Source organism: Triturus cristatus, chromosome 2_2 (genome assembly GCF_964204655.1).
Source record: "Triturus cristatus chromosome 2_2, aTriCri1.1, whole genome shotgun sequence".
NCBI classification, from domain to species: Eukaryota; Metazoa; Chordata; class Amphibia; order Caudata; family Salamandridae; genus Triturus; species Triturus cristatus.
The window spans coordinates 534,600,245-534,623,908 of NC_140582.1; the positions used below are offsets into that span (position 1 = coordinate 534,600,245).

General features: G+C 56.9%; 1 long non-coding RNA gene across 1 annotated transcript in view; it reads right to left on the minus strand.

Annotated features, from left to right (window-relative positions):
- LOC146862464 (uncharacterized) overlaps nucleotides 1-23,664 on the minus strand; it is a 135,463-nt gene that overhangs the window by 93,169 nt on the left and 18,630 nt on the right. The window lies entirely within an intron of this gene.

Consider the following 23,664-nt stretch of genomic DNA (forward strand, 5'->3'; position numbering starts at 1 on the left):
CTATCAGTTGGGGGTACTGGTATTGCTGGACATCCAGCCACCTATGAGTGGGGATGCTAGTGGTGCAGGGCATCCAGCCCCCTATGAGTAGGGAAGATAGTAATGCTGTGCATCCAGCCCGCTATGAGTTGATGGTACTGGCATTGCTGGGCATCCAGCCCCCTATGAGTGGGGATGGTAGTAGTGCTGTGCATCCAGCCCCCTATGAGTTGGGGGTACTGGTATTGCTGGGCATGCAACCCCTATGAGTTGGGGGCACTGGTATTGCTGGGCATCCAGCCCCTTTTGAGTGGGGATGGTAGTAGTGCTGGGCATCCATCCCCCTATGAGTTGGGGGTACTGGTATTGTTCTGCATCCAGCCCCCTTTGAGTTGGGTGTACTGGTATTGCTGGGCATCCAGCCCTCCATGAGTTGGGGGTACTGGTATTGCAGGGCATCCAGTCCCCTATGAGTTGGGGCTACTGGCATTGCTGGGCATCCAGCCCCTATGAGAGGGGATGGTAGTAGTGCTGTGCTTCCAGCCCCCTATGAGTTGGGGGTACTGGTATTGCTAGGCCTCAAGCCCCCTATGAGTTTGGGGTACTGGTATTGCTGGGTACCCAGCCCCCTATGAGTGGGGATGGTAGTAGTGCTGGGCATCCAGCCCCCTATGAGTTGGGTGTACTCGTATTGCCGGGCATCCAGCCCCCTATGAGTTGGGGGTACTGGTTTTGCAGGGCATCCAGTCCCCTATGAGTTGGGGCTACTGGTATTGCTGGGCATCCAGCCCCTATGAGAGGGGATGGTAGTAGTGCTGTGCTTCCAGCCCCCTATGAGTTGGGGGTACTGGTATTGCTAGGACTCTAGCCCCCTATGAGTTTGGGGTACTGGTATTGCTGGGCACCCAGCCCCCTATGAGTGGGGATGGTAGTAGTGCTGGGCATCCAGCCCCCTATGAGCTGGGCGTACTGGTATTGCTGGGCATCCAGCCCCCTATGAGTGGGGACGGTAGTAGTGCAGTGCATCCAGCCCCCTATGAGTTGGGGGTACTGGTATTGCTGGGCATCCAGCCCCCTATGAGTTGGGGGTACTGGAATTGCTGGGCTTCCAGCCACCTATGAGTGGGGATGGCAGTAGTGCTGGCCATCCAGCCCCCTATGAGTGGGGATGGTGGTAGTGCTGTGCATCCAGCCCCCTATGAGTTGAGTGTAGTGGTATTGGTGGGCGTCCAACCAACTATGATTGGGGATGGTAGTTGTGCTGGGCATCCAGCCCCCTATGAGTTGGGGGTACTAGTATTGCTGGGCATCCAGCCCCCTATGAGTTTGGGGTACTGGTATTGTTGGGCATCCAGCCCCCTATGAGTTGGGGGTACTGGGATTGCTGGGCTTCCAGCCCCCTATGAGTGGGGATGGTAGTAGTGCTGGGCATCCAGCCCCCTATAAGTTGGGGGTGCTGGTATTGCTGGGCAAGCAGCCCCCTATGAGTCGCAATGGTAGTGGTGCAGGGCATCCAGCCCCCTATGAGTAGCGATGGTAGTAGTGCTGTGCATCTAGTCCCCTATGAGTTGGGAGTACTGGTATTGCTGGGCATCCGGCCCCCTATGAGTGGGGATAGTAGTAGTGTTGTGCATCGAGCCCCCTATGAGTTGGTAGTACTGTTATTGCTGGGCATCCAGCCCCCTATGAGTGGGGATGGTTGTAGTGCTGGGCATCCAGCCCCATATGAGTTGGGGGTACAGGTATTGCTGGGCATCCAGCCCCCTATGAGTGGGGATAGTAGTAGTGCTGGGCATCCAGCCATCTATGAGTTAGGGGTTCTGGTATTGCTGGGCATACAGCCTCCTATGAGTGGGTATGGTAGTGGTGCAGGTCATCCAGCCCCCTATGAGTAGGGGTGGTTGTAGTACTGTGCATCCAGCCCCCCATGAGTTGGGGGTACTGGTATTGCTGGGCATCCAGCCCCGATGAGTGGGGATGGTAGTGGTGCTGTGCAACCACCCCCCATGAGTTGGGGGTACTGGTATTGCTGGGCATCCAGCCCCCTATGAGTTGGGGGTACTGGTATTGCTGGGCGTCCAGCCCCCTATCAGTGGGGATGGTAGTAGTGCTGTGCATCCAGCCCTCTATGAGTTGGAGGTACTGGTATTGCTGGTCATCCAGCCCCCTATGAGTGGGGATGTTAGTGGTGCTGGGCATCCAGCCCCCATTGAATTAGGTGTACTAATATTGTTGGGCATCCAGCCCCCTATGAGTTGGGGGTACTGACATTGCTGGGCATCCAGCCCCCTATGAGTGGGGATGGTAGTAGTGCTGTGCCTCCAGCCCCCTATGAGTTCTGGGTACTGGTATTGCTGGGCATCCAGACCCCTATGAGTTGGGAGTACTGGTATTGCTGGGCATCCAGCCCCCTATGAGTGGGGATGGTAGTAGTGCTGTGCATCCATCCTCCTATGAGTTGGGGGTACTGGTATTGCTGGGCATCCAGCCCCCTATGAGTGGGGATGGTAGTAGTGCTGTGCATCCAGCCCCGTATGAGTTGGGGGTACTTGTATTGCTGGCCATCCTGCCCCCTGAGTTGGGGGTACTGGCATTACTGGGCATCCAGCCCCCTATGAGTGGGGATGGTAGTAGTGCTGGGCATCCAGCCCCCTATGAGTAGGGATGGTAGTAGGGAGGTGCATCCAGCCCCCTATGAGTTGGGGGTACTGATATTGCTGGGCATCCAGCCCCCTATGAGTTGGGGGTAATGGTATTAATGGGCATCCAGCCACCTATGAGTGGGGATGGTAGTAGTGATGGGCATCCAGCCCCCTATGAGTTGGGGGTACTGGTATTAGTGGGCATCCAGTCCCCTATGAGTTGGGGGTACTGGAATTGCTAGGCATCTAGCCGCCTATGAGTTGGGGGTACTGGGATTGCTGGGCTTCCAGCCACCTATGAGTGGGGATGGCAGTAGTGCTGGCCATCCAGCCCCCTATGAGTGGGGATGGTGGTAGTGCTGTGCATCCAGCCCCCTATGAGTTGAGTGTAGTGGTATTGGTGGGCGTCCAACCAACTATGATTGGGGATGGTAGTTGTGCTGGGCATCCAGCCCCCTATGAGTTGGGGGTACTAGTATTGCTGGGCATCCAGCCCCCTATGAGTTTGGGGTACTGGTATTGTTGGGCATCCAGCCCCCTATGAGTTGGGGGTACTGGGATTGCTGGGCTTCCAGCCCCCTATGAGTGGGGATGGTAGTAGTGCTGGGCATCCAGCCCCCTATAAGTTGGGGGTGCTGGTATTGCTGGGCAAGCAGCCCCCTATGAGTCGCAATGGTAGTGGTGCAGGGCATCCAGCCCCCTATGAGTAGCGATGGTAGTAGTGCTGTGCATCTAGTCCCCTATGAGTTGGGAGTACTGGTATTGCTGGGCATCCGGCCCCCTATGAGTGGGGATAGTAGTAGTGCTGTGCATCGAGCCCCCTATGAGTTGGTAGTACTGTTATTGCTGGGCATCCAGCCCCCTATGAGTGGGGATGGTTGTAGTGCTGGGCATCCAGCCCCATATGAGTTGGGGGTACAGGTATTGCTGGGCATCCAGCCCCCTATGAGTGGGGATAGTAGTAGTGCTGGGCATCCAGCCATCTATGAGTTAGTGGTTCTGGTATTGCTGGGCATACAGCCTCCTATGAGTGGGTATGGTAGTGGTGCAGGGCATCCAGCCCTCTATGAGTAGGGGCGGTTGTAGTACTGTGCATCCAGCCCCCCATGAGTTGGGGGTACTGGTATTGCTGGGCATCCAGCCCCGATGAGTGGGGATGGTAGTGGTGCTGTGCAACCACCCCCCATGAGTTGGGGGTACTGGTATTGCTGGGCGTCCAGCCCCCTATCAGTGGGGATGGTAGTAGTGCTGTGCATCCAGCCCTCTATGAGTTGGAGGTACTGGTATTGCTGGTCATCCAGCCCCCTATGAGTGGGGATGTTAGTGGTGCTGGGCATCCAGCCCCCATTGAATTAGGTGTACTAATATTGTTGGGCATCCAGCCCCCTATGAGTTGGGGGTACTGACATTGCTGGGCATCCAGCCCCCTATGAGTGGGGATGGTAGTAGTGCTGTACCTCCAGCCCCCTATGAGTTCTGGGTACTGGTATTGCTGGGCATCCAGACCCCTATGAGTTGGGAGTACTGGTATTGCTGGGCATCCAGCCCCCTATGAGTGGGGATGGTAGTAGTGCTGTGCATCCATCCTCCTATGAGTTGGGGGTACTGGTATTGCTGGGCATCCAGCCCCCTATGAGTGGGGATGGTAGTAGTGCTGTGCATCCAGCCCCGTATGAGTTGGGGGTACTTGTATTGCTGGCCATCCTGCCCCCTGAGTTATGGGTACTGGCATTGCTGGGCATCCATCCCCTATGAGTGGGGATGGTAGTAGTGCAGGGCATCCAGCCCCCTATGAGTAGGGATGGTAGTAGGGAGGTGCATCCAGCCCCCTATGAGTTGGGGGTACTGATATTGCTGGGCATCCAGCCCCCTATGAGTTGGGGTTAATGGTATTAATGGGCATCCAGCCACCTATGAGTGGGGATGGTAGTAGTGATGGGCATCCAGCCCCCTATGAGTTGGGGGTACTGGTATTACTGGGCATCCAGTCCCCTATGAGTTGGGGGTACTGGAATTGCTAGGCATCTAGCCGCCTATGAGTTGGGGGTACTGGTATTGCAGGGCATCTAGCCCCCTATGAGTGGGGATGGTAGTTGTGCTGGGCATCCAGCCCCCTCTGAGTTGGTGGTATTGGTATTGCTGGCCATCCAGCCCCCTATGAGTGGGGATGTTTGTAGTGCAGTGCATCCAGCCCCCTACGAGTTGGGGGTACTGGTATTGCTGTGCATCCAGCCCCCTATGAGTGGGGATGGTAGTAGTGATGGGCATCCAGCCCCTTATGAGTTGGTGGTACTGGTACTGCTGGGCATTCAGCCCCCTATGAGTTTGTGATACTGGTATTGATGGGCATCCAGCCCCCTATGAGTGGGGGATGTTTGTAGTGCAGTGCATCCAGCCCCCTATGAGCTGGGGGTACTGGTATTGCTGGGCATCCAGCCCCCTATGAGTTGGGGTACTGGTATTGATGGGCATCCAGCCCCCTATGAGTGGGGATGGCAGTAGTGCTGTGCATTCAGCCCCCTATGAGTTGGTGGTACTGGTATTGCTGGACATCCACCCACCTATGAGTGGGGATGTTAGTAATGCTGGGCATCCAACCTCCTATGAGTTGGGGGTACTGGTATTGCTGGGCATCCAGCCCCCTATGAGTTGGGGGTACTGATTTTGCTGGGCATCCAGCCACCTATGTGTGGGGATGGTACTAGTGCTGTGCATCCAGCCCCCTATGAGTGGGGATGGTAGTAGTGCTGTGCATCCAGCCCCCTATGAGTTGGGGGTACTGGTATTGCTGGGCATCCAGCCCCCTATGAGTGGGGATGGCAGTAGTGCTGTGCATCCGGCCCCCTATGAGTTGGGGGTACTGGTATTGCTGGGCATCCAGCCCCCTATGAGTTGTGATGGTAGTAGTGTTGGGCATCCAGCCCCCTATGAGTTGGGGGTACTGGTATTGCTGGGCATCCAGGCCCCTATGAGTGCGGATGGTAGTGGTGCAGAGCATCCACCCCGCTATGACTGGGGATGGTACTAGTGCTGTGCATCCAGCCCCCTATGAGTTGGGGGTACTGGTATTGCTGGGCATCCAGCCCCCTATGAGTGGGGATGGCAGTAGTGCTGTGCATCCAGCCCCCTATGAGTTAGGGGTACTGGAATTGCTGGGCATCCATCTAACTATGAGTGGGGATGGTAGTAGTGCTGGGCATCCAGCCCCCTATGAGTTGGGGGTACTGATATTGCTGGGCATCCAGCCCCCTATGAATGGTGATGGTAGTAGTGTTGGGCATCCAGCCCCCTATGAGTTGGGGGTACTGGTATTGCTGGGCATCCAGCCCCCTTTGAGTGCGGATGGTAGTGGCGCAGGCCATCCACCCCCCTATGACTGGGGATGGTAGTAGTGCTGTGCATCCAGCCCCCTATGAGTTGGGGGTACTGGTATTGCTGAGCATCCAGCACCCTATGAGTGGGGATGGTAGTAATGCTGGGCATCCAGCCCCCTATCAGTTGGGGGTACTGGTATTGCTGGACATCCAGCCACCTATGAGTGGGGATGCTAGTGGTGCAGGGCATCCAGCCCCCTATGAGTGGGGAAGATAGTAGTGCTGTGCATCCAGCCCTCTATGAGTTGATGGTACTGGCATTGCTGGGCATCCAGCCCCCTATGAGTGGGGATGGTAGTAGTGCTGTGCATCCAGCCCCCTATGAGTTGGGGGTACTGGTATTGCTGGGCATGCAACCCCTATGAGTTGGGGGTACTGGTATTGCTGGGCATCCAGCCCCTTTTGAGTGGGGATGGTAGTAGTGCTGGGCATTCATCCCCCTATGAGTTGGGGGTACTGGTATTGTTCTGCATCCAGCCCCCTATGAGTTGGGTGTACTGGTATTGCTGGGCATCCAGCCCTCCATGAGTTGGGGGTACTGGTATTGCAGGGCATCCAGTCCCCTATGAGTTGGGGCTACTGGCATTGCTGGGCATCCAGCCCCTATGAGAGGGGTTGGTAGTAGTGCTGTGCTTCCAGCCCCCTATGAGTTGGGGGTACTGGTATTGCTAGGCCTCTAGCCCTCTATGAGTTTGGGGTACTGGTATTGCTGGGCACCCAGCCCCCTATGAGTGGGGATGGTAGTAGTGCTGGGCATCCAGCCCCCTATGAGTTGGGTGTACTCGTATTGCCGGGCATCCAGCCCCCTATGAGTTGGGGGTACTGGTTTTGCAGGGCATCCAGTCCCCTATGAGTTGGGGCTACTGGTATTGCTGGGCATCCAGCCCCTATGAGAGGGGATGGTAGTAGTGCTGTGCTTCCAGCCCCCTATGAGTTGGGGGTACTGGTATTGCTAGGCCTCTAGCCCCCTATGAGTTTGGGGTACTGGTATTGCTGGGCACCCAGCCCCCTATGAGTGGGGATGGTAGTAGTGCTGTGCATCCAGCCCCCTATGAGTTGGGGGTACTGGTATTGCTGGGCATGCAACCCCTATGAGTTGGGGGTACTGGTATTGCTGGGCATCCAGCCCCTTTTGAGTGGGGATGGTAGTAGTGCTGGGCATTCATCCCCCTATGAGTTGGGGGTACTGGTATTGTTCTGCATCCAGCCCCCTATGAGTTGGGTGTACTGGTATTGCTGGGCATCCAGCCCTCCATGAGTTGGGGGTACTGGTATTGCAGGGCATCCAGTCCCCTATGAGTTGGGGCTACTGGCATTGCTGGGCATCCAGCCCCTATGAGAGGGGTTGGTAGTAGTGCTGTGCTTCCAGCCCCCTATGAGTTGGGGGTACTGGTATTGCTAGGCCTCTAGCCCTCTATGAGTTTGGGGTACTGGTATTGCTGGGCACCCAGCCCCCTATGAGTGGGGATGGTAGTAGTGCTGGGCATCCAGCCCCCTATGAGTTGGGTGTACTCGTATTGCCGGGCATCCAGCCCCCTATGAGTTGGGGGTACTGGTTTTGCAGGGCATCCAGCCCCCTATGAGTTGGGGGTACTGGTATTGCTGAGCATCCAGCACCCTATGAGTGGGGATGGTAGTAATGCTGGGCATCCAGCCCCCTATCAGTTGGGGGTACTGGTATTGCTGGACATCCAGCCACCTATGAGTGGGGATGCTAGTGGTGCAGGGCATCCAGCCCCCTATGAGTGGGGAAGATAGTAGTGCTGTGCATCCAGCCCTCTATGAGTTGATGGTACTGGCATTGCTGGGCATCCAGCCCCCTATGAGTGGGGATGGTAGTAGTGCTGTGCATCCAGCCCCCTATGAGTTGGGGGTACTGGTATTGCTGGGCATGCAACCCCTATGAGTTGGGGGTACTGGTATTGCTGGGCATCCAGCCCCTTTTGAGTGGGGATGGTAGTAGTGCTGGGCATTCATCCCCCTATGAGTTGGGGGTACTGGTATTGTTCTGCATCCAGCCCCCTATGAGTTGGGTGTACTGGTATTGCTGGGCATCCAGCCCTCCATGAGTTGGGGGTACTGGTATTGCAGGGCATCCAGTCCCCTATGAGTTGGGGCTACTGGCATTGCTGGGCATCCAGCCCCTATGAGAGGGGTTGGTAGTAGTGCTGTGCTTCCAGCCCCCTATGAGTTGGGGGTACTGGTATTGCTAGGCCTCTAGCCCTCTATGAGTTTGGGGTACTGGTATTGCTGGGCACCCATCCCCCTATGAGTGGGGATGGTAGTAGTGCTGGGCATCCAGCCCCCTATGAGTTGGGTGTACTCGTATTGCCGGGCATCCAGCCCCCTATGAGTTGGGGGTACTGGTTTTGCAGGGCATCCAGTCCCCTATGAGTTGGGGCTACTGGTATTGCTGGGCATCCAGCCCCTATGAGAGGGGATGGTAGTAGTGCTGTGCTTCCAGCCCCCTATGAGTTGGGGGTACTGGTATTGCTAGGCCTCTAGCCCCCTATGAGTTTGGGGTACTGGTATTGCTGGGCACCCAGCCCCCTATGAGTGGGGATGGTAGTAGTGCTGGGCATCCAGCCCCCTATGAGTTGGGCATACTGGTATTGCTGGGCATCCAGCCCCCATGAGTGGGGACCGTAGTAGTGCAGTGCATCCAGCCCCCTATGAGTTTGGGGTACTGGTATTGCTGGGCATCCAGCCCCCTATGAGTTGGGGGTACTGGGATTGCTGGGCTTCCAGCCCCCTATGAGTGGGGATGGCAGAAGTGCCGGGCATCCAGCACCCGGGGAGTGGGGATGATGGTAGTGCTGTGCACCGAGCCCCCTATGAGTTCGGGGTAGTGGTATTGGTGGGTGTCCAACCAACTATGAGTGGGGATGGTGGTAGTGCAGGGAATCCAGCCTCCTATGAGTTGGGGGTACTGGTGTTGCTGGGCATCCAGCCCCCTATGAGTGAGGATGGTAGTACTGCAGTGTATCCAGACCCCTATGAGTTGGGGGTACTGGTATTGCTGGGCATCCAGCCCCCTATGAGTTGGGGGTACTGGGATTGCTGGGCTTCCAGCCACCTATGAGTGGGGATGGCATTAGTGCTGGCCATCCAGCCCCCTATGAGTGGGGATGGTGGTAGTGCTGTGCATCCAGCCCCCTATGAGTTGAGGGTAGTGGTATTGGTGGGCGTCCAACCAACTATGATTGGGGATGGTAGTTGTGCTGGGCTTCCAGCCCCCTATGAGTGGGGATGGTAGTAGTGCTGGGCATCCAGCCCCCTATAAGTTGGTGGTGCTGGTATTGCTGGGCAAGCAGCCCCCTATGAGTCACAATGGTAGTGGTGCAGGGCATCCAGCCCCCTATGAGTGGGGATGTTTGTAGTGCAGTGCATCCAGCCCCCTACGAGTTGGGGGTACTGGTATTGCTGTGCATCCAGCCCCCTATGAGTGGGGATGGTAGTAGTGATGGGCATCCAGCCCCTTATGAGTTGGTGGTACTGGTACTGCTGGGCATTCAGCCCCCTATGAGTTTGTGATACTGGTATTGATGGGCATCCAGCCCCCTATGAGTGGGGGATGTTTGTAGTGCAGTGCATCCAGCCCCCTATGAGCTGGGGGTACTGGTATTGCTGGGCATCCAGCCCCCTATGAGTTGGGGTACTGGTATTGATGGGCATCCAGCCCCCTATGAGTGGGGATGGCAGTAGTGCTGTGCATTCAGCCCCCTATGAGTTGGTGGTACTGGTATTGCTGGACATCCACCCACCTATGAGTGGGGATGTTAGTAATGCTGGGCATCCAACCTCCTATGAGTTGGGGGTACTGGTATTGCTGGGCATCCAGCCCCCTATGAGTTGGGGGTACTGATTTTGCTGGGCATCCAGCCACCTATGTGTGGGGATGGTACTAGTGCTGTGCATCCAGCCCCCTATGAGTGGGGATGGTAGTAGTGCTGTGCATCCAGCCCCCTATGAGTTGGGGGTACTGGTATTGCTGGGCATCCAGCCCCCTATGAGTGGGGATGGCAGTAGTGCTGTGCATCCGGCCCCCTATGAGTTGGGGGTACTGGTATTGCTGGGCATCCAGCCCCCTATGAGTTGTGATGGTAGTAGTGTTGGGCATCCAGCCCCCTATGAGTTGGGGGTACTGGTATTGCTGGGCATCCAGGCCCCTATGAGTGCGGATGGTAGTGGTGCAGAGCATCCACCCCGCGATGACTGGGGATGGTACTAGTGCTGTGCATCCAGCCCCCTATGAGTTGGGGGTACTGGTATTGCTGGGCATCCAGCCCCCTATGAGTGGGGATGGCAGTAGTGCTGTGCATCCAGCCCCCTATGAGTTAGGGGTACTGGTATTGCTGGGCATCCAGCACCCTATGAGATGGGGGTACTGGAATTGCTGGGCATCCATCTAACTATGAGTGGGGATGGTAGTAGTGCTGGGCATCCAGCCCCCTATGAGTTGGGGGTACTGATATTGCTGGGCATCCAGCCCCCTATGAATGGTGATGGTAGTAGTGTTGGGCATCCAGCCCCCTATGAGTTGGGGGTACTGGTATTGCTGGGCATCCAGCCCCCTTTGAGTGCGGATGGTAGTGGCGCAGGCCATCCACCCCCCTATGACTGGGGATGGTAGTAGTGCTGTGCATCCAGCCCCCTATGAGTTGGGGGTACTGGTATTGCTGAGCATCCAGCACCCTATGAGTGGGGATGGTAGTAATGCTGGGCATCCAGCCCCCTATCAGTTGGGGGTACTGGTATTGCTGGACATCCAGCCACCTATGAGTGGGGATGCTAGTGGTGCAGGGCATCCAGCCCCCTATGAGTGGGGAAGATAGTAGTGCTGTGCATCCAGCCCTCTATGAGTTGATGGTACTGGCATTGCTGGGCATCCAGCCCCCTATGAGTGGGGATGGTAGTAGTGCTGTGCATCCAGCCCCCTATGAGTTGGGGGTACTGGTATTGCTGGGCATGCAACCCCTATGAGTTGGGGGTACTGGTATTGCTGGGCATCCAGCCCCTTTTGAGTGGGGATGGTAGTAGTGCTGGGCATTCATCCCCCTATGAGTTGGGGGTACTGGTATTGTTCTGCATCCAGCCCCCTATGAGTTGGGTGTACTGGTATTGCTGGGCATCCAGCCCTCCATGAGTTGGGGGTACTGGTATTGCAGGGCATCCAGTCCCCTATGAGTTGGGGCTACTGGCATTGCTGGGCATCCAGCCCCTATGAGAGGGGTTGGTAGTAGTGCTGTGCTTCCAGCCCCCTATGAGTTGGGGGTACTGGTATTGCTAGGCCTCTAGCCCTCTATGAGTTTGGGGTACTGGTATTGCTGGGCACCCAGCCCCCTATGAGTGGGGATGGTAGTAGTGCTGGGCATCCAGCCCCCTATGAGTTGGGTGTACTCGTATTGCCGGGCATCCAGCCCCCTATGAGTTGGGGGTACTGGTTTTGCAGGGCATCCAGTCCCCTATGAGTTGGGGCTACTGGTATTGCTGGGCATCCAGCCCCTATGAGAGGGGATGGTAGTAGTGCTGTGCTTCCAGCCCCCTATGAGTTGGGGGTACTGGTATTGCTAGGCCTCTAGCCCCCTATGAGTTTGGGGTACTGGTATTGCTGGGCACCCAGCCCCCTATGAGTGGGGATGGTAGTAGTGCTGTGCATCCAGCCCCCTATGAGTTGGGGGTACTGGTATTGCTGGGCATGCAACCCCTATGAGTTGGGGGTACTGGTATTGCTGGGCATCCAGCCCCTTTTGAGTGGGGATGGTAGTAGTGCTGGGCATTCATCCCCCTATGAGTTGGGGGTACTGGTATTGTTCTGCATCCAGCCCCCTATGAGTTGGGTGTACTGGTATTGCTGGGCATCCAGCCCTCCATGAGTTGGGGGTACTGGTATTGCAGGGCATCCAGTCCCCTATGAGTTGGGGCTACTGGCATTGCTGGGCATCCAGCCCCTATGAGAGGGGTTGGTAGTAGTGCTGTGCTTCCAGCCCCCTATGAGTTGGGGGTACTGGTATTGCTAGGCCTCTAGCCCTCTATGAGTTTGGGGTACTGGTATTGCTGGGCACCCAGCCCCCTATGAGTGGGGATGGTAGTAGTGCTGGGCATCCAGCCCCCTATGAGTTGGGTGTACTCGTATTGCCGGGCATCCAGCCCCCTATGAGTTGGGGGTACTGGTTTTGCAGGGCATCCAGCCCCCTATGAGTTGGGGGTACTGGTATTGCTGAGCATCCAGCACCCTATGAGTGGGGATGGTAGTAATGCTGGGCATCCAGCCCCCTATCAGTTGGGGGTACTGGTATTGCTGGACATCCAGCCACCTATGAGTAGGGATGCTAGTGGTGCAGGGCATCCAGCCCCCTATGAGTGGGGAAGATAGTAGTGCTGTGCATCCAGCCCTCTATGAGTTGATGGTACTGGCATTGCTGGGCATCCAGCCCCCTATGAGTGGGGATGGTAGTAGTGCTGTGCATCCAGCCCCCTATGAGTTGGGGGTACTGGTATTGCTGGGCATGCAACCCCTATGAGTTGGGGGTACTGGTATTGCTGGGCATCCAGCCCCTTTTGAGTGGGGATGGTAGTAGTGCTGGGCATTCATCCCCCTATGAGTTGGGGGTACTGGTATTGTTCTGCATCCAGCCCCCTATGAGTTGGGTGTACTGGTATTGCTGGGCATCCAGCCCTCCATGAGTTGGGGGTACTGGTATTGCAGGGCATCCAGTCCCCTATGAGTTGGGGCTACTGGCATTGCTGGGCATCCAGCCCCTATGAGAGGGGTTGGTAGTAGTGCTGTGCTTCCAGCCCCCTATGAGTTGGGGGTACTGGTATTGCTAGGCCTCTAGCCCTCTATGAGTTTGGGGTACTGGTATTGCTGGGCACCCAGCCCCCTATGAGTGGGGATGGTAGTAGTGCTGGGCATCCAGCCCCCTATGAGTTGGGTGTACTCGTATTGCCGGGCATCCAGCCCCCTATGAGTTGGGGGTACTGGTTTTGCAGGGCATCCAGTCCCCTATGAGTTGGGGCTACTGGTATTGCTGGGCATCCAGCCCCTATGAGAGGGGATGGTAGTAGTGCTGTGCTTCCAGCCCCCTATGAGTTGGGGGTACTGGTATTGCTAGGCCTCTAGCCCCCTATGAGTTTGGGGTACTGGTATTGCTGGGCACCCAGCCCCCTATGAGTGGGGATGGTAGTAGTGCTGGGCATCCAGCCCCCTATGAGTTGGGCATACTGGTATTGCTGGGCATCCAGCCCCCATGAGTGGGGACCGTAGTAGTGCAGTGCATCCAGCCCCCTATGAGTTTGGGGTACTGGTATTGCTGGGCATCCAGCCCCCTATGAGTTGGGGGTACTGGGATTGCTGGGCTTCCAGCCCCCTATGAGTGGGGATGGCAGAAGTGCCGGGCATCCAGCACCCGGGGAGTGGGGATGATGGTAGTGCTGTGCACCGAGCCCCCTATGAGTTGGGGGTAGTGGTATTGGTCGGCGTCCAACCAACTATGAGTGGGGATGGTAGTAGTGCTGGGCATCCAGCCCCCTATGAGTTGGGGGTACTAGTATTTCTGGGCATCCAGCCCCCTATGAGTTGGGGGTGCTGGTATTGCTGGGCATCCAGCCCCATAAGAGTTGGGGGTACTGGGATTGCTGGGTTTCTAGCCCCCTATGAGTGGGGATGGCAGTAGTGGTGGGCATCCAGCCCCCTATGAGTGGGGACGGTGGTAGTGCTGTGCATCCAGCCCCCTATGAGTTCGGGGTAGTGGTATTGGTGGGTGTCCAACCAACTATGAGTGGGGATGGTGGTAGTGCAGGGAATCCAGCCTCCTATGAGTTGGGGGTACTGGTGTTGCTGGGCATCCAGCCCCCTATGAGTGAGGATGGTAGTACTGCAGTGTATCCAGACCCCTATGAGTTGGGGGTACTGGTATTGCTGGGCATCCAGCCCCCTATGAGTTGGGGGTACTGGGATTGCTGGGCTTCCAGCCACCTATGAGTGGGGATGGCATTAGTGCTGGCCATCCAGCCCCCTATGAGTGGGGATGGTGGTAGTGCTGTGCATCCAGCCCCCTATGAGTTGAGGGTAGTGGTATTGGTGGGCGTCCAACCAACTATGATTGGGGATGGTAGTTGTGCTGGGCTTCCAGCCCCCTATGAGTGGGGATGGTAGTAGTGCTGGGCATCCAGCCCCCTATAAGTTGGTGGTGCTGGTATTGCTGGGCAAGCAGCCCCCTATGAGTCACAATGGTAGTGGTGCAGGGCATCCAGCCCCCTATGAGTAGGGATGGTAGTAGTGCTGTGCATCTAGTCCCCTATGAGTTGGGAGTACTGGTATTGCTGGGCATCCGGCCCCCTATGAGTGGGGATAGTAGTAGTGCTGTGCATCAAGCCCCCTATGAGTTGGTAGTACTGTTATTGCTGGGCATCCAGCCCCCTATGAGCGGGGATGGTAGTAGTGCTGGGCATCCAGCCCCATATGAGTTGGGGGTACTGGTATTGCTGGACATCCAGCCACCTATGAGTGGGGATGCTAGTGGTGCAGGGCATCCAGCCCCCTATGAGTGGGGAAGATAGTAGTGCTGTGCATCCAGCCCTCTATGAGTTGATGGTACTGGCATTGCTGGGCATCCAGCCCCCTATGAGTGGGGATGGTAGTAGTGCTGTGCATCCAGCCCCCTATGAGTTGGGGGTACTGGTATTGCTGGGCATGCAACCCCTATGAGTTGGGGGTACTGGTATTGCTGGGCATCCAGCCCCTTTTGAGTGGGGATGGTAGTAGTGCTGGGCATTCATCCCCCTATGAGTTGGGGGTACTGGTATTGTTCTGCATCCAGCCCCCTATGAGTTGGGTGTACTGGTATTGCTGGGCATCCAGCCCTCCATGAGTTGGGGGTACTGGTATTGCAGGGCATCCAGTCCCCTATGAGTTGGGGCTACTGGCATTGCTGGGCATCCAGCCCCTATGAGAGGGGTTGGTAGTAGTGCTGTGCTTCCAGCCCCCTATGAGTTGGGGGTACTGGTATTGCTAGGCCTCTAGCCCTCTATGAGTTTGGGGTACTGGTATTGCTGGGCACCCAGCCCCCTATGAGTGGGGATGGTAGTAGTGCTGGGCATCCAGCCCCCTATGAGTTGGGTGTACTCGTATTGCCGGGCATCCAGCCCCCTATGAGTTGGGGGTACTGGTTTTGCAGGGCATCCAGCCCCCTATGAGTTGGGGGTACTGGTATTGCTGAGCATCCAGCACCCTATGAGTGGGGATGGTAGTAATGCTGGGCATCCAGCCCCCTATCAGTTGGGGGTACTGGTATTGCTGGACATCCAGCCACCTATGAGTGGGGATGCTAGTGGTGCAGGGCATCCAGCCCCCTATGAGTGGGGAAGATAGTAGTGCTGTGCATCCAGCCCTCTATGAGTTGATGGTACTGGCATTGCTGGGCATCCAGCCCCCTATGAGTGGGGATGGTAGTAGTGCTGTGCATCCAGCCCCCTATGAGTTGGGGGTACTGGTATTGCTGGGCATGCAACCCCTATGAGTTGGGGGTACTGGTATTGCTGGGCATCCAGCCCCTTTTGAGTGGGGATGGTAGTAGTGCTGGGCATTCATCCCCCTATGAGTTGGGGGTACTGGTATTGTTCTGCATCCAGCCCCCTATGAGTTGGGTGTACTGGTATTGCTGGGCATCCAGCCCTCCATGAGTTGGGGGTACTGGTATTGCAGGGCATCCAGTCCCCTATGAGTTGGGGCTACTGGCATTGCTGGGCATCCAGCCCCTATGAGAGGGGTTGGTAGTAGTGCTGTGCTTCCAGCCCCCTATGAGTTGGGGGTACTGGTATTGCTAGGCCTCTAGCCCTCTATGAGTTTGGGGTACTGGTATTGCTGGGCACCCAGCCCCCTATGAGTGGGGATGGTAGTAGTGCTGGGCATCCAGCCCCCTATGAGTTGGGTGTACTCGTATTGCCGGGCATCCAGCCCCCTATGAGTTGGGGGTACTGGTTTTGCAGGGCATCCAGTCCCCTATGAGTTGGGGCTACTGGTATTGCTGGGCATCCAGCCCCTATGAGAGGGGATGGTAGTAGTGCTGTGCTTCCAGCCCCCTATGAGTTGGGGGTACTGGTATTGCTAGGCCTCTAGCCCCCTATGAGTTTGGGGTACTGGTATTGCTGGGCACCCAGCCCCCTATGAGTGGGGATGGTAGTAGTGCTGGGCATCCAGCCCCCTATGAGTTGGGCATACTGGTATTGCTGGGCATCCAGCCCCCATGAGTGGGGACCGTAGTAGTGCAGTGCATCCAGCCCCCTATGAGTTTGGGGTACTGGTATTGCTGGGCATCCAGCCCCCTATGAGTTGGGGGTACTGGGATTGCTGGGCTTCCAGCCCCCTATGAGTGGGGATGGCAGAAGTGCCGGGCATCCAGCACCCGGGGAGTGGGGATGATGGTAGTGCTGTGCACCGAGCCCCCTATGAGTTGGGGGTAGTGGTATTGGTCGGCGTCCAACCAACTATGAGTGGGGATGGTAGTAGTGCTGGGCATCCAGCCCCCTATGAGTTGGGGGTACTAGTATTTCTGGGCATCCAGCCCCCTATGAGTTGGGGGTGCTGGTATTGCTGGGCATCCAGCCCCATAAGAGTTGGGGGTACTGGGATTGCTGGGTTTCTAGCCCCCTATGAGTGGGGATGGCAGTAGTGGTGGGCATCCAGCCCCCTATGAGTGGGGACGGTGGTAGTGCTGTGCATCCAGCCCCCTATGAGTTCGGGGTAGTGGTATTGGTGGGTGTCCAACCAACTATGAGTGGGGATGGTGGTAGTGCAGGGAATCCAGCCTCCTATGAGTTGGGGGTACTGGTGTTGCTGGGCATCCAGCCCCCTATGAGTGAGGATGGTAGTACTGCAGTGTATCCAGACCCCTATGAGTTGGGGGTACTGGTATTGCTGGGCATCCAGCCCCCTATGAGTTGGGGGTACTGGGATTGCTGGGCTTCCAGCCACCTATGAGTGGGGATGGCATTAGTGCTGGCCATCCAGCCCCCTATGAGTGGGGATGGTGGTAGTGCTGTGCATCCAGCCCCCTATGAGTTGAGGGTAGTGGTATTGGTGGGCGTCCAACCAACTATGATTGGGGATGGTAGTTGTGCTGGGCTTCCAGCCCCCTATGAGTGGGGATGGTAGTAGTGCTGGGCATCCAGCCCCCTATAAGTTGGTGGTGCTGGTATTGCTGGGCAAGCAGCCCCCTATGAGTCACAATGGTAGTGGTGCAGGGCATCCAGCCCCCTATGAGTAGGGATGGTAGTAGTGCTGTGCATCAAGCCCCCTATGAGTTGGTAGTACTGTTATTGCTGGGCATCCAGCCCCCTATGAGCGGGGATGGTAGTAGTGCTGGGCATCCAGCCCCATATGAGTTGGGGGTACTGGTATTGCTGGACATCCAGCCACCTATGAGTGGGGATGCTAGTGGTGCAGGGCATCCAGCCCCCTATGAGTGGGGAAGATAGTAGTGCTGTGCATCCAGCCCTCTATGAGTTGATGGTACTGGCATTGCTGGGCATCCAGCCCCCTATGAGTGGGGATGGTAGTAGTGCTGTGCATCCAGCCCCCTATGAGTTGGGGGTACTGGTATTGCTGGGCATGCAACCCCTATGAGTTGGGGGTACTGGTATTGCTGGGCATCCAGCCCCTTTTGAGTGGGGATGGTAGTAGTGCTGGGCATTCATCCCCCTATGAGTTGGGGGTACTGGTATTGTTCTGCATCCAGCCCCCTATGAGTTGGGTGTACTGGTATTGCTGGGCATCCAGCCCTCCATGAGTTGGGGGTACTGGTATTGCAGGGCATCCAGTCCCCTATGAGTTGGGGCTACTGGCATTGCTGGGCATCCAGCCCCTATGAGAGGGGTTGGTAGTAGTGCTGTGCTTCCAGCCCCCTATGAGTTGGGGGTACTGGTATTGCTAGGCCTCTAGCCCTCTATGAGTTTGGGGTACTGGTATTGCTGGGCACCCAGCCCCCTATGAGTGGGGATGGTAGTAGTGCTGGGCATCCAGCCCCCTATGAGTTGGGTGTACTCGTATTGCCGGGCATCCAGCCCCCTATGAGTTGGGGGTACTGGTTTTGCAGGGCATCCAGCCCCCTATGAGTTGGGGGTACTGGTATTGCTGAGCATCCAGCACCCTATGAGTGGGGATGGTAGTAATGCTGGGCATCCAGCCCCCTATCAGTTGGGGGTACTGGTATTGCTGGACATCCAGCCACCTATGAGTGGGGATGCTAGTGGTGCAGGGCATCCAGCCCCCTATGAGTGGGGAAGATAGTAGTGCTGTGCATCCAGCCCTCTATGAGTTGATGGTACTGGCATTGCTGGGCATCCAGCCCCCTATGAGTGGGGATGGTAGTAGTGCTGTGCATCCAGCCCCCTATGAGTTGGGGGTACTGGTATTGCTGGGCATGCAACCCCTATGAGTTGGGGGTACTGGTATTGCTGGGCATCCAGCCCCTTTTGAGTGGGGATGGTAGTAGTGCTGGGCATTCATCCCCCTATGAGTTGGGGGTACTGGTATTGTTCTGCATCCAGCCCCCTATGAGTTGGGTGTACTGGTATTGCTGGGCATCCAGCCCTCCATGAGTTGGGGGTACTGGTATTGCAGGGCATCCAGTCCCCTATGAGTTGGGGCTACTGGCATTGCTGGGCATCCAGCCCCTATGAGAGGGGTTGGTAGTAGTGCTGTGCTTCCAGCCCCCTATGAGTTGGGGGTACTGGTATTGCTAGGCCTCTAGCCCTCTATGAGCTTGGGGTACTGGTATTGCTGGGCACCCAGCCCCCTATGAGTGGGGATGGTAGTAGTGCTGGGCATCCAGCCCCCTATGAGTTGGGTGTACTCGTATTGCCGGGCATCCAGCCCCCTATGAGTTGGGGGTACTGGTTTTGCAGGGCATCCAGTCCCCTATGAGTTGGGGCTACTGGTATTGCTGGGCATCCAGCCCCTATGAGAGGGGATGGTAGTAGTGCTGTGCTTCCAGCCCCCTATGAGTTGGGGGTACTGGTATTGCTAGGCCTCTAGCCCCCTATGAGTTTGGGGTACTGGTATTGCTGGGCACCCAGCCCCCTATGAGTGGGGATGGTAGTAGTGCTGGGCATCCAGCCCCCTATGAGTTGGGCATACTGGTATTGCTGGGCATCCAGCCCCCATGAGTGGGGACCGTAGTAGTGCAGTGCATCCAGCCCCCTATGAGTTTGGGGTACTGGTATTGCTGGGCATCCAGCCCCCTATGAGTTGGGGGTACTGGGATTGCTGGGCTTCCAGCCCCCTATGAGTGGGGATGGCAGAAGTGCCGGGCATCCAGCACCCGGGGAGTGGGGATGATGGTAGTGCTGTGCACCGAGCCCCCTATGAGTTGGGGGTAGTGGTATTGGTCGGCGTCCAACCAACTATGAGTGGGGATGGTAGTAGTGCTGGGCATCCAGCCCCCTATGAGTTGGGGGTACTAGTATTTCTGGGCATCCAGCCCCCTATGAGTTGGGGGTGCTGGTATTGCTGGGCATCCAGCCCCATAAGAGTTGGGGGTACTGGGATTGCTGGGTTTCTAGCCCCCTATGAGTGGGGATGGCAGTAGTGGTGGGCATCCAGCCCCCTATGAGTGGGGACGGTGGTAGTGCTGTGCATCCAGCCCCCTATGAGTTCGGGGTAGTGGTATTGGTGGGTGTCCAACCAACTATGAGTGGGGATGGTGGTAGTGCAGGGAATCCAGCCTCCTATGAGTTGGGGGTACTGGTGTTGCTGGGCATCCAGCCCCCTATGAGTGAGGATGGTAGTACTGCAGTGTATCCAGACCCCTATGAGTTGGGGGTACTGGTATTGCTGGGCATCCAGCCCCCTATGAGTTGGGGGTACTGGGATTGCTGGGCTTCCAGCCACCTATGAGTGGGGATGGCATTAGTGCTGGCCATCCAGCCCCCTATGAGTGGGGATGGTGGTAGTGCTGTGCATCCAGCCCCCTATGAGTTGAGGGTAGTGGTATTGGTGGGCGTCCAACCAACTATGATTGGGGATGGTAGTTGTGCTGGGCTTCCAGCCCCCTATGAGTGGGGATGGTAGTAGTGCTGGGCATCCAGCCCCCTATAAGTTGGTGGTGCTGGTATTGCTGGGCAAGCAGCCCCCTATGAGTCACAATGGTAGTGGTGCAGGGCATCCAGCCCCCTATGAGTAGGGATGGTAGTAGTGCTGTGCATCTAGTCCCCTATGAGTTGGGAGTACTGGTATTGCTGGGCATCCGGCCCCCTATGAGTGGGGATAGTAGTAGTGCTGTGCATCAAGCCCCCTATGAGTTGGTAGTACTGTTATTGCTGGGCATCCAGCCCCCTATGAGCGGGGATGGTAGTAGTGCTGGGCATCCAGCCCCATATGAGTTGGGGGTACTGGTATTGCTGGACATCCAGCCACCTATGAGTGGGGATGCTAGTGGTGCAGGGCATCCAGCCCCCTATGAGTGGGGAAGATAGTAGTGCTGTGCATCCAGCCCTCTATGAGTTGATGGTACTGGCATTGCTGGGCATCCAGCCCCCTATGAGTGGGGATGGTAGTAGTGCTGTGCATCCAGCCCCCTATGAGTTGGGGGTACTGGTATTGCTGGGCATGCAACCCCTATGAGTTGGGGGTACTGGTATTGCTGGGCATCCAGCCCCTTTTGAGTGGGGATGGTAGTAGTGCTGGGCATTCATCCCCCTATGAGTTGGGGGTACTGGTATTGTTCTGCATCCAGCCCCCTATGAGTTGGGTGTACTGGTATTGCTGGGCATCCATCCCTCCATGAGTTGGGGGTACTGGTATTGCAGGGCATCCAGTCCCCTATGAGTTGGGGCTACTGGCATTGCTGGGCATCCAGCCCCTATGAGAGGGGTTGGTAGTAGTGCTGTGCTTCCAGCCCCCTATGAGTTGGGGGTACTGGTATTGCTAGGCCTCTAGCCCTCTATGAGTTTGGGGTACTGGTATTGCTGGGCACCCAGCCCCCTATGAGTGGGGATGGTAGTAGTGCTGGGCATCCAGCCCCCTATGAGTTGGGTGTACTCGTATTGCCGGGCATCCAGCCCCCTATGAGTTGGGGGTACTGGTTTTGCAGGGCATCCAGCCCCCTATGAGTTGGGGGTACTGGTATTGCTGAGCATCCAGCACCCTATGAGTGGGGATGGTAGTAATGCTGGGCATCCAGCCCCCTATCAGTTGGGGGTACTGGTATTGCTGGACATCCAGCCACCTATGAGTGGGGATGCTAGTGGTGCAGGGCATCCAGCCCCCTATGAGTGGGGAAGATAGTAGTGCTGTGCATCCAGCCCTCTATGAGTTGATGGTACTGGCATTGCTGGGCATCCAGCCCCCTATGAGTGGGGATGGTAGTAGTGCTGTGCATCCAGCCCCCTATGAGTTGGGGGTACTGGTATTGCTGGGCATGCAACCCCTATGAGTTGGGGGTACTGGTATTGCTGGGCATCCAGCCCCTTTTGAGTGGGGATGGTAGTAGTGCTGGGCATTCATCCCCCTATGAGTTGGGGGTACTGGTATTGTTCTGCATCCAGCCCCCTATGAGTTGGGTGTACTGGTATTGCTGGGCATCCAGCCCTCCATGAGTTGGGGGTACTGGTATTGCAGGGCATCCAGTCCCCTATGAGTTGGGGCTACTGGCATTGCTGGGCATCCAGCCCCTATGAGAGGGGTTGGTAGTAGTGCTGTGCTTCCAGCCCCCTATGAGTTGGGGGTACTGGTATTGCTAGGCCTCTAGCCCTCTATGAGTTTGGGGTACTGGTATTGCTGGGCACCCAGCCCCCTATGAGTGGGGATGGTAGTAGTGCTGGGCATCCAGCCCCCTATGAGTTGGGTGTACTCGTATTGCCGGGCATCCAGCCCCCTATGAGTTGGGGGTACTGGTTTTGCAGGGCATCCAGTCCCCTATGAGTTGGGGCTACTGGTATTGCTGGGCATCCAGCCCCTATGAGAGGGGATGGTAGTAGTGCTGTGCTTCCAGCCCCCTATGAGTTGGGGGTACTGGTATTGCTAGGCCTCTAGCCCCCTATGAGTTTGGGGTACTGGTATTGCTGGGCACCCAGCCCCCTATGAGTGGGGATGGTAGTAGTGCTGGGCATCCAGCCCCCTATGAGTTGGGCATACTGGTATTGCTGGGCATCCAGCCCCCATGAGTGGGGACCGTAGTAGTGCAGTGCATCCAGCCCCCTATGAGTTTGGGGTACTGGTATTGCTGGGCATCCAGCCCCCTATGAGTTGGGGGTACTGGGATTGCTGGGCTTCCAGCCCCCTATGAGTGGGGATGGCAGAAGTGCCGGGCATCCAGCACCCGGGGAGTGAGGATGATGGTAGTGCTGTGCACCGAGCCCCCTATGAGTTGGGGGTAGTGGTATTGGTCGGCGTCCAACCAACTATGAGTGGGGATGGTAGTAGTGCTGGGCATCCAGCCCCCTATGAGTTGGGGGTACTAGTATTTCTGGGCATCCAGCCCCCTATGAGTTGGGGGTGCTGGTATTGCTGGGCATCCAGCCCCATAAGAGTTGGGGGTACTGGGATTGCTGGGTTTCTAGCCCCCTATGAGTGGGGATGGCAGTAGTGGTGGGCATCCAGCCCCCTATGAGTGGGGACGGTGGTAGTGCTGTGCATCCAGCCCCCTATGAGTTCGGGGTAGTGGTATTGGTGGGTGTCCAACCAACTATGAGTGGGGATGGTGGTAGTGCAGGGAATCCAGCCTCCTATGAGTTGGGGGTACTGGTGTTGCTGGGCATCCAGCCCCCTATGAGTGAGGATGGTAGTACTGCAGTGTATCCAGACCCCTATGAGTTGGGGGTACTGGTATTGCTGGGCATCCAGCCCCCTATGAGTTGGGGGTACTGGGATTGCTGGGCTTCCAGCCACCTATGAGTGGGGATGGCATTAGTGCTGGCCATCCAGCCCCCTATGAGTGGGGATGGTGGTAGTGCTGTGCATCCAGCCCCCTATGAGTTGAGGGTAGTGGTATTGGTGGGCGTCCAACCAACTATGATTGGGGATGGTAGTTGTGCTGGGCTTCCAGCCCCCTATGAGTGGGGATGGTAGTAGTGCTGGGCATCCAGCCCCCTATAAGTTGGTGGTGCTGGTATTGCTGGGCAAGCAGCCCCCTATGAGTCACAATGGTAGTGGTGCAGGGCATCCAGCCCCCTATGAGTAGGGATGGTAGTAGTGCTGTGCATCTAGTCCCCTATGAGTTGGGAGTACTGGTATTGCTGGGCATCCGGCCCCCTATGAGTGGGGATAGTAGTAGTGCTGTGCATCAAGCCCCCTATGAGTTGGTAGTACTGTTATTGCTGGGCATCCAGCCCCCTATGAGCGGGGATGGTAGTAGTGCTGGGCATCCAGCCCCATATGAGTTGGGGGTACAGGTATTGCTGGGCATCCAGCCCCCTATGAGTGGGGATAGTAGTAGTGCTGGGCATCCAGCCATCTATGAGTTAGGGGTTCTGGTATTGCTGGGCATCCAGCCTCCTATGAGTGGGTATGGTAGTGGTGCAGGGCATCCAGCCCCCTATGAGTAGGGGCGGTTGTAGTACTGTGCATAGAGCCCCCCATGAGTTGGGGGTACTGGTATTGCTGGGCATCCAGCCCCGATGAGTGGGGATGGTAGTGGTGCTGTGCAACCACCCCCATGAGTTGGGGGTAC